The 15,910-nt window shown below is 39.3% G+C and overlaps 1 pseudogene; it reads right to left on the bottom strand.

The window, feature by feature from the left end:
- Positions 1–286: 286 nt before the first annotated feature.
- On the bottom strand, positions 287–14,610 carry LOC125160083 (serine/threonine-protein phosphatase 2A catalytic subunit beta isoform-like; annotated as a pseudogene).
- Positions 14,611–15,910: the final 1,300 nt, after the last annotated feature.

Here is a 15,910-nt window from a genome sequence, read left to right as displayed (position 1 = left end):
GTCCAGAGGGAAATGGCTATGTTACAAATACAACAGGCAACCCGTTAAGATGGACTGATCTAGAACAGAGTGTTGTATGGATTTTCAGTCTCAAATTGTGCTAAATGCTCATCATCGGTATGGTATGTTTTGGTCTATATGGATTAATGCCAAGACAGATCCCAATTTGTTACAGAAAGTTGGATTACTGTTGATTTTTGTTTTGTTTTGTTTTTTTAAATATGTATACTTTAAAAAGCCAGATATACTTCCACATGCAAAGGCAGGTTTTTCCTGGGAGGAATTACTACAGGAAGTAGTCCAAGGTATGAAGGGTAACATGAGGCTCTCCACCATGAGGTAGTGGGTCAAACTGAAGGAAGGAGTATTTTATTTTTTAATTATTATTATTATCATTTTAGGTAAAGAAGGAACATTTTGAAGTGTCATCTAATCCCATGATAGCGGCCTCGTTCCCACAAGTCTTACAGTAGTTGGGTGCACTGAAAATGGTAAGCACATTTTGATCATGACACCAATTGTATCCTCCCATTATAAGTTGGTGAGCTGGAGAAACCAGGGTAAGACCACTGGCATGATTACATGTTTCAGAATGTCCAAATGTGTAGCTAGTACCACGTGATGAAATGCCCCACCCACTAGGATCATCTGAATCTGGCCAAAACAGATCACACTTTGGGTCCTCACGTGGAACTTCTTGTAAACGATCCTAGGCTCTTATATGATCCAGTGTTATCTATTGGTGGAGAGATGCCATGCTGTAGAGGCAAAATATCTGTCTATCTACTAAAGCTTTAAGTGGAAGGTAATCAACTAGATCTGTAAAATATGTCCAAACATTGGTATTTGCATACTTTCGTAGACATTCGTCATAAAAGCCTTATAATTGGGTAATTTGTCAGCTTTCTTGTTTTCCTTGCAATATTATAATGTGTTCTGGGTAGTGCATCTGTTTTTTTTTTCAATATATGAAATTTATTGTCAAATTGGTTTCCATACAACACCCAGTTGGGTAATGCATCTTTAATGCCACAAGAAGAGTCACACTCTCCACTGAGTAGGAGCCTCTGTCTACATAGTCCTCCTTGAATAGATCATTTGTATCTGGTGATTTTCCACCAATTCCATAAGATCAAGGAACTGACAATGCACATTTCTACACAGAAATAGGACAGCGAACTTCTTGCACATTTGATTCTTTTGCTAAAATTTCCTTAGCCTTTTGGCACAGCGTCTGCACTTGGTTCTGGTTAAGCTGTTTCCACTCATTCAGCTGCTCGACCCATTAGTCCATCTCCTTGGTGAACGCCTTGTTGTCAAGGAGATCCTGATCCCCTTCCCCACCACCTCCTGCCCTCTCCCTGCCCCTACCTTCTCATGCTTGTGTGGAGCTCCCAGGAGAAGAAAGAACCAGACAGCTGGCTGCTGGGCCCCTCACCCCACCCCAGGTCAGCTGTCGGTGAGGGCTCTGGCCCAGAGGAGTCCTCAGCCTGCCCTTGGCTTCCAGGTTGCATGCATGGGAGTCAGTGAAGGGTGAAGGGTGTGGGGAGGTTGGAGTGTGGCTCAGGTGGGTGTGGGCGCAGTGTCCAGCAGAGGCTAACTACTTGCTACCTCCTCCTTTCCCCCAGCCTCTCAGGGCTCTCTCAGCCCTTTTCTCACTCTTTCTATCCCCTCTTCCTCTGGCCAATTAATTTATGACGAAGGAGCAAAGAATGTACAATAGAGGAAACAATAATTTCTCCAAAAACTTGTATTGGGAACACTGGACAGCCACATGTGAAAGAATGAAACTGACCACTATCTTCACTACCCACAAAAAATAAAGTAAAAATGGATTAAATACTTGAAATAGGATGTAAAACCAGAAAAGAAAATGTAAATCAAAATCATAGGATGTAAAACCAGAAAACTTAGACTAGAAAGCTTCTGCACGCAAAGGAAAGCATCAGCAACATCAACAAACGCAATCGACAGAGTGGGATAAAATATTTGAAAATCATATATCTGATAAGGTGTTACCATCCAAAATATATCAAGAACTCATTCAACTCAGAAGAAGGAGGAGGAGAAGGATGGGGAGGAGGGGGAGGGGGAGGGGAAACCCCAAACAACACAAGTAAAAAATGGGCAGAGGAAGTGAACATATGTTTTTTCCAAAGAAGACATACAAATGACCAACAGGTACATGAAAAGCTGCTCAACATCACTAATAATCAGGGGAATGCACACGAAAACTGCAATGAGCTACCACCTCATACTTGTTACGTGGCTATTACCAAAAAGACCAGAAATAAGTGTTGGCGTGGATGTGGAGAAAAGGGAACCCTGTGCACTGTTGTAAATTGATGCAGCCACTATGAGAAAGATTATGGGGTTTTCTTAAAAACTTGGAAAAGTAGAACCACCAAAGAAAGTCTGCTGGAAGAATTCCCTCTTGAGTGCAGAAAGTCTGCCTTTATGAAGGGCAATCTGCTTTACTCAAAATCTGCCAATCTAAAAGTAAATTTGATCCAAAAACATTCTCACAGAAATATCTAGAATAATGTTTGATCCAATATCTGGGCACTGTGACCCACCCAAGTTGATACATGAAATTAATCATCACATGCATTATTGGCAAAATTATTGTTTTGTTTCTAACGTTTTGCCTTGAAACAATTTACCAGTAATAAGCCTAATGATTGTTTTTGATACCTTTTGATTTTGAATCCAAAATTCTTTATTTTATGTAATAATTGTGATGAGATTTTTTGCTGGACTGGTATATTAACGCTGGAGTGAATTACTTCCATTAAGCGTCTAATGAGTTGAAAGTCTACTCTTTTCCCTCAGCACACTAGAGATGAATAAACCAGCATCTAAGATCTCACATATTTTACCTTAAACATTCCTAACTTCTCATTTTCCTTCAAGAATGCAATGTGAGTTGTGAAAAAGACCTCAAGTCAATTGGTAGAGATTAGGACATACAAGTTCAACCCATCATCGTTGATAGCCATCATGATTCCATAGAGAAGTTAGTGAATGAGGATGTGGGAAGTCTGAATTCTGGCTCTGGTTGTATCTTCAATTAGCTGTGGGATGTCAGGAGATGAGAAAAAAAGGCTCAGGTTCAAGGCTCACCTCTGGTACTTTTGGTTGTTTGCCCCTGAAAGGTAAACTTAGCATTGTGCTTAGCCAGGCTTGCTTTCTCCGTGAAATGGAGAGTATAAGAAAACTGTGTTTCTCACAAGGTCATTTAGATAATTAAATGAAGGAGTCTTATAGAAGATGAGTGCATTTCATAACAGATTACTAACTGAAGGACTTAGTTGTATGAAAGGGTAATTAGGTGTAGAAGTGTGTTAAAATCCAATCCCATTCTGGCCCAAATCTTTGGCTGAGAGATCACTCATCTGCTTCTTATCTCCAGTTTTGTATCTCTGAAAAGAGGATCATGATCTCATAAGTTTATTCCAAGAAAAGTCTAAGAAATTTGTGATAAGCCAGCACAGATATTATATAATATACTCTTATGAAATTATGTAATAATATCATTAATCTGGGAAGTAAGAAATTTTTAAAAACTGTAAAGACTGATATTTGTGTGATGTTTTGTAGTTTGTAAAGCACTGCTACATTCATGATCTCATTTGAACCTCACACCACCCCCACACAGTAGTATTTTTGAACCCACTTAATCAAGGAAGAACCTTGGGCTCAGAGACAAAAGTATGTGACTTTCTCAAAGGTTAGTGAGGGGCAGAGGTGAGATTTGATGGAATCAGGGTCTGAATTGAAGGCTCATGATTCAGTTCATCATCCCCTTTCTCATTGCGATTCAAGTTGGTAGACTAGGGCCCTGGAAGGCCCGTAGGCAAGGAAAAAGTCAGAAAACCTAAGTCTCAAAGCAGTGAAAGGAAGGGGCTAAAAAATTTTAATAAGATCACAAGCTATTGTTTTATGTACTATGATTTGGGATACCTTTTTTTTCAGCATTACTGTGGAAATAGCCTACTGACAAAGATGAGTAACTACTATACCTAGTTCAACATTCAGCTGAGGCTTTATTTTCTCTAGGAAGATTTTTTGGAGACCCACCTTGGCCAAGGGTCTCTCTCTTCTGCTGTCCCACAGAACCCTAAGCAGACCTTCAGCTCTGCACTTAATGTATTATCATGAACTTGTGTCTGTATAAGTCTGCCTTTTCCACCAAACTCTAAGCTCCTTGATGAAAACAGTACTGAAAAGATGAAAAGACTGTCACTGGTTTCTAGGACTTAGCAAAGTGTCTTGCCTCAGCTAAAATCATTTTTATTTTAAATTTTTTATTTTTAATGTTCATTAATTTTTGAGAGAGAGAGAGAGAGCAAGAGCGAGACAGACAGTGAGAGAGAGCATGTGCATGAGCGGGGGAGGGGCAGAGAGGGAGGGAGACACAGAATCTGAAACAGGCTCCAGGCTCTGAGCTGTCAGGACAGAACCTGACATGAGGCTTGAACTCACGACCTGAGCCAAAGCTGGACACTTAACAGACTGAGCCACTCACGTGCCCCTCAACTAAAATCTTAATACATGTTTTAAGTAAATCAAGTAAATATTTGTTGTCTGTATAAATGAATAAACCTTAAATGTATTACCCTATTAGATGAATTGTATTTCTGCTATCAAGATACCCTTTTTAAGCCATCGAGCATATATAGAAAATATAAGGGATGAGTAATCGTATGAATCTTGACCAGAAGTGTCCATCAGATTGTTAATTATACCCCACATATTTTAGAGGCTCTAGGACTTCAGTCCTGAGGAATACTTAGATGGTAAACTTCCTCGACTTTGCTCCAAATGTCTGACCGAAATTTGATTATATATTTCCTTAAACCAATTTTACATCGTAACTTGCTGTTTCTTAGCAGATGTTATTGGTGTTTATTGCATGATATGTTGGGGTTACAGCGTTATTTAAAAGCGTTATCTTAGTTTGACTCCAATCCTTCCCTTGTTCATTTGCAAAGACAGCGTTCTGCTGATAAAGTAGTACTTCCTGCATGTAGTTATAAGGTCCTGGTGATTTCATAATTTGCTTATTTTATCCACCACATTAGCCACTAATGATGCCTGGGGGCACCACTCATGCTTGGTCTAAAACTCAATTTAGTCCATAACAGCAGTTATGAATATCGGCTGTTGTTAGGGTCACATGAATGAAATAGCCCCCTTTAGCTCAGAATTATTAAAGGAAATCGCTAACTCTTGAGTGACATTGTCTACAATGTATTAATTTGTCTCAATATATGAGTGCCAATCTTCCAGGCTAATTTATGTGATTGTATTTTAATGTATGCACATTTAACATGTTGCCCACGTTGCTGTCAATTCAGTAGTTACTGTAGTATAGAAGAAGCTTTAAAAATAATTGAATCAGAAGACTTGTCCTCTCAAGACTAATCTGATACATGGCTTAAAGCTACTTGATTGGGAAGAATTTATCTTTAGTTCTATTTCAGACCTTCAATTACACGATGTGATTTTTCATTCTTGGGCAATATCTAAAGTCAGTCCATCATTGGTTTCCTTCTGGAAAGCATAATGCTTTTCTGAAGAGATTAAAAAAATTTTTTTAACCTTTATTATTTTTGAGAGACAGAGAAAGAGAGTGAGCAGGGGAAGGGCAGAGAGAAAGAGCTACCGAATTCAAAGCAGACTCCAGCCTCCAAGCTGTCAACACAGAGCCCCACCACGGGGCTCAAACCCACAAACCTTGAGATCATGACCTGAGCTGAAGTTGGACGCTCAGCTAAGTGAGCCACCCAGGTGCCCCTGAAGAGAGTTTTTAAAGAGTTTTTCTGATGTTTGTAGTGTGTGTCTTTCCTTTACACATTACTATAGACTGCAAAATCGTGTAGACTGCTGTAGCTTCAAAATAGCACAGTTCCGGGGCACCTGAGTGGCTCCATTGGTAAAGTGTCCGACTCTGGTTTCTGGCTCAGGTCATGATCTCATGGTTCGTGAACTCAAGCCCTGCGGTCAGGCTCTGCACTGACAGTGTGGAGTTGCTTGGGATTGTCTCTCTCCCTATCTCTCTGCTCGTACCTCCCCTCAAAAAAAATTTAAAAAGAAATAGCACAGTTCCCCTCCTTCCATTGTACACTGCTCACTCATCTCTACATCTTGTGGATTTTTGTCTTCTAAGCATTTCTTCCATTTCTTCCTTCAACTTTATCCCTGATACAGCTGGCACAGTTCAAATTAATCACCTTTTACTGGCAGTAATCTTTCACCTGATTTTTTGTGACAGACTCTTAATTTATACTCACTCCTTTGTGAGTTCATCACCATTCCTGTGCCCAGTGGCTACCACCAGCTCCATCAACTCCACTCTTCCTCTTCTGAAACCTTGTTCAGTTATCATACTAAGGAGCATCCTGTATACCCCAAGTTGAATTGGGTGTCCCCCTTGGTTCCCATAAGACCTTGTGCTATGGATGTTATTTGTAGGCACCTAAGAATCGTCAAATGCTCTCTGGCTCCCCACTGTTACCTCCTTGAAGATAGGATCCCTACAATCCACTTTTAACATCCCCAGCATGACTTTTTATGTTGTTGAGTTCTGTCAAGAGCCTCTCATGGAACTGAGATCATACTACCTGACTTCTTACATGTTTTCATCTCAGTGCTGCTGTAAGTGAAGGTGAGGTGGAAACTGTTTTCTTTTAAAAGCCACTTTAAGATTGGACAACTGTACATGAAATGCATTCTCATGATCTAAAACAGAAATATTTCTTGGAAATCAAATATTTATGCTTTAACTATCAATGTGCATATGTACTTATGACATATGTCATCATGTCACTCAGAAAACATTAGTATTTCAATGTATGATCAAATACATACAACACACAAGGAAAAATTAGAGTTATACCTATATATTTTTTAAAGTAGGCTTCATGCCCAACATGGAGCCCAATGCGTTGCTTGAACTCATAACCCAAGATCAAGACCTGAGCTGAGATCAAGAGTCGGACACTCGATCGACTGAGCCACCGAGGTGCCCCAGAATGATACCCACTCTTAACTTCACCAGATTTGCATATGAAACATTGACTGAGTATTTCTCCTGTTCCCCCCATTGTAAAAATTAAATCCATAATTGGGTAAATTAGACAAGCTTCTTCAAATACTCTTAGTTTGTAATATGGCTATTTTTCATTTTGTCCTGAACTGAACAACATAACCTTTCCCTATTTGATATCATCATCACCTATCTACCATTTCTTCACCTAAAGCCATATGAATATATATAAAAAAAAATCTTTCCAGGGGCATCCAGGTGGCTCAGTCGGTTGAGCATCCGACTTCAGCTCAGGTCATGATCTCACAGTTGACGAGTTTGAGCCTTGCGTCGGGCTCTGTGCTGACAGCTCAGAGCCTGGAGTCTGCTTCGGATTCTGTGTCTCCCTCTCTCTCTGCCTCTCCCCCGCTCATGCTCTGTTTCAAAAATAAAGATAAACATTAAAAAAACTCTTTCCATACTCGTTCCATACTTCTTCCAGAGTGATGAACTAAAACATTCCAGTTGTGTCTCAACTTTACTTAAATGCTTTCAGTCACTCCCCTTTGTCTGTAGGATACAGTTTCTATTTTTGGTCTGGCATTACTTCAAATTTCACTTCCTGTCATTCTGTTGCTCAAGCCTCACTTGTGCTATGGGAAATGTGACCCACTCATGCTCTGCTCTGGCCATGCTACGCACTGTCACATGTTCCCTGCAGCTCACTTGCTCTTCTCTGTCCAGAAAGTCCTTCCCCAGGCCTCTTTCTGGGAAAGTGCTTTGTTCATTCAAGATCTGGTCCAGCCTGTGATGTTACCTCACTTATCCCCTGCAGAGTAAATGTATGCAGTTTCCGTTAGCCTTCTCATTTTATTACAGTTATGTATATTTCTGCTTTCCCAGGTCATTTGGGAGCCCCTCAACTGCAGTGAAATGCCTTGTTTGAAAATTCCAATACTTAACAAAGATAACTGCTGGTAGCAGATATTCAATAAATACTTGTAGACTTGAGTTGCCTCACTCAATATAACATCTTGAGATACACACACACACACACACACACACACACATATATGTATATACATACATGTATATGTATATACATACATATGTATATATGCAAAAGGGTTCATCTTTCCACATCCTCAACTACATCTGTCATTGCCTGAGTTATTTATTTTAGCCATTCTGACATGTATGTGAGGTGTTATCTCATTGTGGTTTTGATTTGTATTTCCCTGGTGACGAGTGATGTTGAGCATTTTTTCATGTATCAGTTGGTCATCTAAATATCTTCTTTGGAACAGGGTCTATTCAGGTCTTTTGTCCATTTCGTCACTGGATTATTTGTTTTTTGGGTGTTGAGTTTGATAAGTTCTTTATAGATTTGGATATTAACTTTTTATCTGATATGTCATTTGCAAATATTATCTCCCATTCCGTCAGTTGCCTTTTAGTTTTGCAGATATTTTCCTTCGCTGTGCAGAAGCTTTTTATTGTGATGAGGTCCCAATAGTTCATTTTTGCTTTTGTTTCCCTTGCCTCTAGAGACATGTTGAATCAGAAGTTGCTGCTTTCTTCTCTAGGATTTTGATGGCTTCCTGTCTTATGTTTAGGTCTTTCCTCGATTGTGAGTTTATTTTTGTGTACGGTATAAAAAAGAGGTTAATTTTTCTGCATGTCACTGTCCAGTTTTCCCAGCACCATTTGCTGAAGAGACTGTGTTTATTCCATTGGATATTCTTTCCTGATTTGTCAAAGATTAGTTGGCCATATGTTTGTGGGTCTATTTCTGGGTTCTGTATTCTGTTCCATTGATCTTAGTGTTTGTTTTTGTGCTACCATTTTATTTTTAAAGTTTATTTGTATTTATTTTGAGAGAGAGAGAGAGAGCAAGCAGGGGAAGGACAGAAAGCAAAGGAGACAGAATCCCAAGCAGGCTCTGTGCCATCAGTACAAAGCCAATTGTGGGGCTCCAACTCAGTAACTATGAGATCATGACCTGAGCTGAAGTCAAGAGTCGGATGCCCAACTGACTTGAGCCCCTCAGGAGCCCCAACGTATCTCATTTAATGCATGTAGACACTGTCTTTATGAATGATCATCATGAGAAAGGCTGTGAAGATGAGCAAGTACTTTCCACAGTGACAGTGTTAACTCTTTTTTTTTTCTTTTAGAAAGAGAAAGAGAGAGTATGTCTGGGGGGGGGGGGAGGGAGAGAGAGAACCCTAATCAAGCTCCATGCTCAGAGTGGAGCCCAATGTGGGGCTCCATCCCAGGACTCTGGTATCATGATCTGAGTCAAAATCAAGAGTCAGATACTTAACCGACTGAGCCACCCAGGGAACACAAGAGTGACAGTATTCTAACTCTTGTAACTGTTCCCATTTGGGGTATATATCTGGGTTAGTTCAAATGAGATGGGGAACAGTACATAATCTTTCCTGTATTTGGTGGAGTACAGAACAGTTAGAAGCTGAATTTAAAATACTTTCGGGGCGCCTGGGTGGCTCAGTCGGTTAGGCGGCCAACTTCGGCTTAGGTCATGATCTCGCGGTCCGTGGGTTCGAGCCCTGCATCGGGCTCTGTGCTGACACCTCGGAGCCTGGAGCCTGTTTCAGATTCTGTGTCTCCCTCTCTCTGACCCTCCCCTGTTCATGCTCTGTCTCTCCCTGTCTCAAAAATAAATAAAATGTTAAAAAAAAATACTTTCAACCTACACTCTAGCTAGAGTTTAGACCTTATTGAGGTTTTTTTCAGATTTGTGTGGTATAGACAAATACTCCTATCAACTCCGTAGGACTTTGAGGATGTTTGATTAGCAGTAATTCACGGTTATAATTTTCTTAAATCCTTGAGATATTGAGCAAAGGTCAATACTTTTTCGATGAGCATTTTCTACTTCTCTACAAGTTTGTAATTTATGTGTTTCTCTTTTTTGCTTCCACTACATCTACAATAAAGGATGGAATACAACTTTATATAAAATAAGACATGAAAATAAATTTTCCCATTTGGTCAGTGTTTTCAAATTTGGAAGTTACAAATGTAACTTTAGGTTGATATGTAAATATATAGATATTTTCATTTATAACTATCAGATATCTGTGAATGTAAAATTATAAAATTAGATGATGCATATCAATGAAATATTCATATTTGAAAATAAATATTTACATCTGGAATCAGAAGCCAAGGAAAATTGAAAACATAAATACACGTACATTTCTCTTTTGTGGTGCCAGGGGGAAAAAATCATAGGATTGGAAGATTTCAAGCTATTCCTTTAAGGAAACCCATTCATTTTTCAAAGTCAACATATTCTGTCTCTCTTTACTAAGCCATTATCACACATACACATAAACAAGAAATCAGTTGGCATATGGAAACTGAAATTCATTTAAATTACACTGGATAATTCAACAAACAGGAGAAGGAACATCTGGGGCATCTGGGGCACCTGGGTGGCTCGGTCAGTTGAGCATCCAACTCTTGGTTTCAGCTCAAGTCATGATCTTATGGTTCATGAGTTTGAGCTCCACATCGGGCTCTGTGTGGGCAGCATGAGCCTGCTTGGGATCCTCTCTCTCCTTCTCTCTCTGTCCCTCCCCTGCTCACGCACTCTGTCTCTGTCTCTAAACAAAAAAACAAACAAACAAACACACAAACTTATTTTTAAAAAAACCCTGCAGAGTCTGTCTCTTCAGGTCAGCGGGTGACAAAAATCTACACAAAATGATCCCTCTTCATCCATCCAGCTTATCACGATTTTATGAGCTATGTAGCTTTTGAAGAAGCTTAGCAAGTTCTTTGTGTGTAAGAAGAATGACTTTTTGCCAGTCAAGTGATGAGTCGTAGGGTTTTCTTTTTGCTACTCAGAGCATGGTCTGAGCAATAGGAGAGTTCCTTGTGAATCTTCCAAACTTCCACAGCCTCAACCACCTGCTGTCTGTGTATAGATGCTTCGGAGTTGTCAGAGACAAGGTTACCAGAAACCCTGAATTAACATTTGCAGAAAAGGAGCCTTAGCAATAGCAAGAAAGGGCAATGGGAACTTAATAAGAATGCAAGCTGCATTTTTAATAGCCCCTTGTACTTGCTGTTTTTATACAGTGAACTTTTGACTGAGATGAATACATGTAGGAAAGACCATGGGGAAAAATTCATTAGAATTTAAACACTTTTGATTGGGCACCTGGGTGGCTCAGTCGGTTAAGCCTCTGACTCTTGATTTCTGCTCAGGTCATGATCTATGTGGTTCCTGAGCTTGAGCCCTGTGTCAGGCTACATGATGACAGTGCAGAACCTGCTTGGGATTCTCTCTCTCTCTCCTGCGGCCCCTTCCCCACTTGTGTGCACTCTCTCCCTCTCTCTCTCAAATAAAAAAAAATAAACTTAAACAAAATTAAACCCTTTTGAGGTTGACTTACTTGCACTTCTTTGCTTAACCTTAGACTCTTATTTGACTGATTACAGTGTGCCTCCCAGATCAGTTCAAATTGTCCGACAAAGTTTACTTTGCTTTCTCTCAATTAAAAAGTAGTAGCTTCCATCAAGGGGAAACCAGACTCTAATTAACCTAATTAAGTGGTTTGCCCAAAGCCAACACTTACTGAGCTGAGGTTTGAACTCTGCACCAATTAACTTTTTACTGCTAAACATTATTTTTTGATAGTTGCACTCTGAGTTGAGGAAATACCATTAATATATATAGTTTAGCCAAACACAAAAGAATCAACTTTAAAGGAAAACCTTCTTTTCAAGTTTCTGATTATTTGGTCAATTCTCCTTATTCATCAGAGTCACATTATTCTCTTGATTTCTCTCTTCTCTGTGTTTCGTCACTAATTTTCATCATGCTCAGGACTTCTAGTTTACAGAGTGCATTTTTCGTCCTGGCGAGAGGAGGTTGCAAAGTGGGATTAGGGGTTCACACAGGTGACAAGAAGGCAGAGAAAGCCTTGGAAGTGGAATCATTAAAAGTCCATGTTCAAATGTTGAAGTTTAATGTAATAAGAGTTAGCTTTAATCAAAGGCATTCTTGCAGGAGGGGCTTATGCCGTCTCCTCTCTGGATGGGAGCATGAATTTTTTTAAATGTCCCTACTGTGCACATAAAGCATTAAAGAGCCATAGCAGCTAGATAGGATGCTGATTTGTTGCTTCTAGTGTCATATCCTCTGGTCCTACTGTTTATGTTTTTTTATTACTACGTAATGTTTGCAGGTGTTTGTCTTTGATAGTTAATGCTTCTCTATATCCCTTATTGTTCTTTTTTTTTAATATTTTAATTTTTAAGTAATCTCTGCACCCAATGTGAGGCTCAGACTTACAACCTTGAGATCAAGAGTCACATACTCCATAGGGTGAGCCAGTGAGGCACCGCTCCCCTGTCGTTCTTAACATAGTATGTTACACATAGTATGAACAGGTATGGATCAAAATAATTAAGTTGGGTCTCCTGGGTCGTTGTTTCTTTGTACTTTTTCTGTGGACCTTTGCAAGCATTACAAGAATGGTAGTTACATCTAGATCGCAAATATCTTAGGAGTCCTGTGCTTTAAGTATGAGAAAGGCAGCAGGTACTCCCCAAAGGTTTTATGACTTGATCTTTGTGTTTGTGTGTAGGTGTGTGTGTGTATGTGTGTGATTCTCATATGAGTAACAGTCAATGAAATAAATCCCCTCCCACATTAGAAATACATTTCAGCATTCTCAGATGTTTGCTTTATGGTTTTAAATCACCTAAAGGAATGTCAGCTTTGAAATATCCTTCATCCAAGTCACAGATGTCTGGTAGACCCCATCCTGAGGCTGAATGGACAGAGGGAGCATTCTATCCTGAGAAGTGAAGTAACGACACATACTTCTAGAAATCTAAAAGGAAGGATAATTTGTATGTGTTTAGTCCTTCATGCAATACTTTAAAATGCATTTTCATATTTGGTCTTCACTGCAACTCCATGAGACACATTCATGTTATTTCTCCATTTAACGGCTGAGTAAACTGAGGCTTTACAAATTTAAATGAGTCAAGATTTGAACCTGGGCCTTCTGATACCCTAACCCATTGTCATTTCACTAAAGTAAGTTACTTGTCTTGGCTTGGGAAGGTCTTATCTTTAGGAATGTCACCTCATGGCATAATCTTTCCAGTGTGCCATGCATCAATGTATATAATTTTCTATATTTTACCAAGAGGGTTTCCTAGAAAATTATAAAGAAATCAAAATAATTGTTAGACCACAGATATGTTCATAGATGATGACCCAGATAAAATTCAGATGTAATTTTTTTCTATATGGGGGAGAACATGCTTTTCTCTGAATCAGGAACCTGAATGTTCCTGAACCTAGTTCATTATGTTGAACAACTCCACTCAAGGTCCTTCCTGTCCAAGACTTGCCCTGAGTACTGTTAGAATATTGACAGGAAGTCCTGGTTCTGTTAGAAGGATGTGGTAGGTATGCAACTGGTCTTAGATAGTCTTTCCCAAATTTTGTTGCACATCAGGATCCAGGCTTTCAGGATTGAAATCTCTAGGAAAAGGATCTGGATAGCTGTTTTTACAAGCTTTCTGGTGCACTTTTTGGGAAATGCCGCTTAGAAATTTCATTTAGGAAAGTGTTTAAGGGCCTGGGAACCCAACTCCACAGGAGTCAATGTAATAGGCTTGTCGCAGAAAGAGCTCATAGGGTTTGAATGTATAAGAATCTACCCCAATTTATTCTCCAAGGTCCAGGAGGACCAGAAGTCAAAGTAACCCTGGGGGGGGGGGGGTGGGGGTGCCTGAGTGGCTCAGTCAGTTAAGCATCGAACTCTTGATTTCAGCCCAGGTCATGATCTCACCATTTGTGAGATGGAGCCCCGTGTCAGGCTCTGCACTGATAGCATGGAAACCCGCTTGGGATTCTTTCTCTCCCTCTCTCTCTACCCCTCTCCCCTGCTTGCTCACTGTCTCTCTGTCTGTCAAAATGAATAAATAAACTTAAAAACAAAAAAACAAAAACAAAAGCAACAAAAAGTAACCCTAGGCCATTCTCCACAGCTCCCTAGACATTTAAATACTTGTCAAAATCCAGAGACTTTTGAAAATCATTTCCAGAGCACTAAGTTCATAGAACCATAGAATTGAGTACTAAAAGGGACTGTAAGGTTCTTTAGCTAAAACACTCAATCTGAAAACAATGAAAATAAATTATTATATAGAAAAGTGATCAAATAAAGCAAACATTTATTAATGCATTTAATAAGATTATACTTTAATAAGATTATAAGAAATGGAAAAAATCTACTGAGAGACAGTAAAGGAGACAGATAAGTGGAGAGCATAACTTCAGGAAGGAAAGATGGGATATTCTTAAAGAGTTTTTTTCACTCTCCTCTACAGAGTCCTTCAACATATTCTGGTGACGCTCAAAAGGAAGTTCTAACTCCTTGGCATTCATCCAAAGGCCCTTGGAATTCATTGTGTCCCCTCTTTACCCTCGTCATTCTCCTCTCCCTGCAGATGCTCTCTGGCTCCTCTGATTCCTGCATCTCTCCCCCTTGAAAACCACACAGCTGCCTCCAGATGACCATCTTTATCCTACTAACCTTCGTATTGTCTTCTAAAACGTGACCTCATCGCCCTTTGTCTCTGCACTTGGCATTAGCTTTCCTTCAGAGTATGTACTATCTAGCACTCCCCACATCCCGACTTCGCATTGTATGTGTGCGTGCTTGCTGTTTTGCACTCTTTTATGCAATTGTGCCATAACTGTTGGCTCTTTGGATTGTCCACTGCTGTCTTAGTGCCAGGCCCATAGTAGGCACTCGGTACACAGTTATTGAACGAGTAAGTAAATGAATTCTCCTTAACCTAGTCTATAAATTCTATGAGATCCCAATCAAATTCACAAAGAATTTACGGTTTTGGAACTTGATCAAATGACTCAAATTCATACATACTAAAGTTTAGAATATACATATTTTTTGGAACAAATTGTACTTGCAGAAACTTCTCCAAACAATAATGGAATAAATGTTTGGAGACACCTAGAGAATGACCATCACAGAATTATTCAGAAAGCAGAAAATGGAAAATATTTTTTAAGTCCATTAATGAGAGTGTAGTTATATGATCTATGGTTGGAGAAAAAAGGTACTAGAAGATAATATTTTTCAGAGATATTTCAGTGATGTAAATGAAGTGTTACCAAACAATATATACAACTTTTAAAATAAAGATATATGTATATTTACATATATGCATAGCATATCTGAAAGAATATTTATGAAGATATTAGTAATTATTTCTGATTGTGGGGAATATTATCTTGACTTATTTTTAGAATTCCTCATTTCTTTTTTTTAAAATGTTTATTTATTTTTGAGGGAGACAGAGAGAGACAGAACGCAAACAGTGGAGGGGCAGAGAGAGAGAGGGAGACACAGAATCCGAAACAGGCTCCAGGCTGTGAGCTGTTAGCATAGAGCCGGACAGGGGGCTTGAACCCACAAACTGTGAGATCATGACCTGAGTCAAAGCTGGATGCCTAACGACTGACCCACCCAGGAGACCCTAGAATTCCTCATTTCTACTATAGCCATGATTTATTTTTAAAATGAAAAGGTCTATTTTTACTTTGGAAAAGGGAAAACAGTATCCAGTACAATTTCCGTATTGTATACATGAAAAAATTGGTTCAAGATAGGAATTGTGTGTGTGTGTATTTAGGTATGTCCTCCCTCAAGTATGAAGATGGAGATGAAGAAGTTTCTTGAATATAATCCATCAGGAAGAAGAGCAGGCTTTGTTTTACTGAAAGATTGGGAGTTGTTTTAATTTTTCCTGAACCAAATAGCTATTTTTTAGTAATCCCAAGCTTAGCTGCCTAAG

The sequence above is a fragment of the Prionailurus viverrinus genome, unplaced genomic scaffold (genome assembly GCF_022837055.1).
Source record: "Prionailurus viverrinus isolate Anna unplaced genomic scaffold, UM_Priviv_1.0 scaffold_97, whole genome shotgun sequence".
Classification (NCBI taxonomy): Eukaryota; Metazoa; Chordata; class Mammalia; order Carnivora; family Felidae; genus Prionailurus; species Prionailurus viverrinus.
Note: the sequence above shows the minus strand (reverse complement) of the source record. Positions and strands in the feature narration are given on the sequence as shown.